This window comes from Amblyomma americanum, chromosome 3 (assembly GCF_052857255.1).
Source record: "Amblyomma americanum isolate KBUSLIRL-KWMA chromosome 3, ASM5285725v1, whole genome shotgun sequence".
Taxonomy (NCBI): domain Eukaryota; kingdom Metazoa; phylum Arthropoda; class Arachnida; order Ixodida; family Ixodidae; genus Amblyomma; species Amblyomma americanum.
The window spans coordinates 52,089,674-52,091,661 of NC_135499.1; the positions used below are offsets into that span (position 1 = coordinate 52,089,674).

A 1,988-nucleotide genomic window follows, 5' to 3' on the forward strand; every position below is an offset into this window, starting at 1 on the left:
CCAGCGGACCGAAGAAGCCATTGTGGAAAATGTACAAAACCGACTGTTGCCGGGTGAGTCTCCGAAACCGCTTCCAAAGAGTCTGAAGACACGTGGGGGAGTTGTAACCTTCTACCGCGTCTGACGGAAATGGCAACAGTGACGTGAGTCTCCGAAACCACCTCCAAAGAGTCTGAAGACAATGCAGTTAACACGTGGGGGAGTTGTAACCTTCTACCGCGTCTCATCTAAGGGGAAGCGGGCGCAGTTCCGGTGCAACAGATGCCGCAAACAACTGTCGCAACTGCACGGCACCACTGCGTTACGAGGAGGTGCTGCTCTGCGAGCGAGTGGAGGCGCTTCAGCAAGCTTTTTTGCCCGCAAGGACTCCCTAGGCCGCCCAAACGTGAAGCTGCCGAGATCAGCTGTGCTCTACCTCACCTTTTGCATGGCGGAGGAGATATCCATGACGGTCGCCAGAGAAATGCAGAACGGGGAGGTATCGAAGCAGGCCTGCACCGACTGGACAAACTACGTCCGCGAGGTCTGCTGTGCTGTACCTCACCTTCTGCATGTCGAAGGAAATATCGATGACGGTCGCCAGAGAAATGCAGAACGGGGAGGTATCGAAGCAGGCCTGCACCGACTGGACGAACTACGTCCGCGAGGTCTGCTGTGCTGAGCTATCGCAGCAGCCCCCCATGGGTGGACCTGGAGAAGTGGTGCAGGTGGACGAGTGCCTTATGAGGGGCAAGCTCAAAGCCAACCGCGGCCGACTTTTGGCAGGCGACAACGTGCCAGCGCACCGCCAGAATAACTACGGCGGCGTGGTGGACCGTGGGTGTTTGGAATGATCTGGGAGGCGACCAAGAAGTTGCGCCTCTTCAAGGTCGACCGGCGCGAAGCGGCGACTCAGGGAGCCATCATCGCCGCCAACGTTAAGCCGGGGACCACCATTGTCAGCGACGAGTGGGCGGCGTACCAATGTGTGCCGGGGTTGCTCGACGGCAACGGGGTCAACATGAACTTGACTCACCAGACATTCAACCATTCGCAGTTTTTCGTTGACCCCGTTACCGGCGCACAGAGCATCGAGAGCTCATGGCAGAAGGCCAAGGCCCGGCTCATAAGAAGCGGTCGGAAACTTACGCCGCAGCTCACGGAGACGTACCTGGGCTGGCTTTGGTGGCAGTCAATCAACGGGAGGAAGCGCTGCCATGACCCTTTCCTTCGGCTGGTGGAGGCCATCGCCAGGCACTACCCTATGTGAAGAGGACCTCTGTCATCTCTATCTGCACTGCTCGAGGCCCTCCGGGTCTCAATGCCAGCTTTTTTTTTCTTTTCACGGTCCCTCTGGCTCGCACGGTGCGTGCCACTGTCTCTCTCCCGAGTAACCCTCTCTCTAAACCGAGTCTGCTATCTGCAGGAACCGGTGCTTGAACTGCTCTTGTTTTTTAATAAAGAGTTCACCATCGCCACTGTGCACTCGGGTAATTTCTTTTGCATTGCCACACGCAAGTACCCGTGCATAATGCTGAAGGAAACTTGTAGGGCCAGGAAACGCGCCCGATTAAGACTGTTACGCGTTATTGCGCGACAGAAAGCAGCGAAAGCGCGCCGTGGTAGAAACACGTGGACTAGATGCCCTCAAATCGGACTTATCGTCCGACGGAGGACGTTTATGTGTTTCTTTGACGGCTGAACGTGGTCATTTCACGAAGGAAATGTTTTCAGTCAAAAATTGGGAACCAGGAAGACGTCGTTACTGTATATACACGTTAACAATCGCTTTGTTTGCACGAAACAACCGCAAGGCCGCGTGGAAGGCACGCGCGTGATTAAAACTTTTACTCATGTTATTACGCGATAAATCCGCCCAAAGAGGAAAAAGGCGCGGGAAGTGACCCGTGTCCCTGCCGCGGAAAGCGAGAGGAGTGGGTGAAACGAATTTGGCTTTGGTTTGTTTAGCTTTGATTAAACCTGGGGTGACGCGATAGTCAGATCTGGCC

At 55.3% G+C, this 1,988-nt stretch overlaps 1 pseudogene; it reads left to right on the forward strand.

Moving 5' to 3' along the window:
- The first annotated feature begins 606 nt into the window (after positions 1–606).
- On the forward strand, positions 607–1,272 carry LOC144122951 (uncharacterized; annotated as a pseudogene).
- The last annotated feature ends 716 nt before the right edge of the window (positions 1,273–1,988 follow it).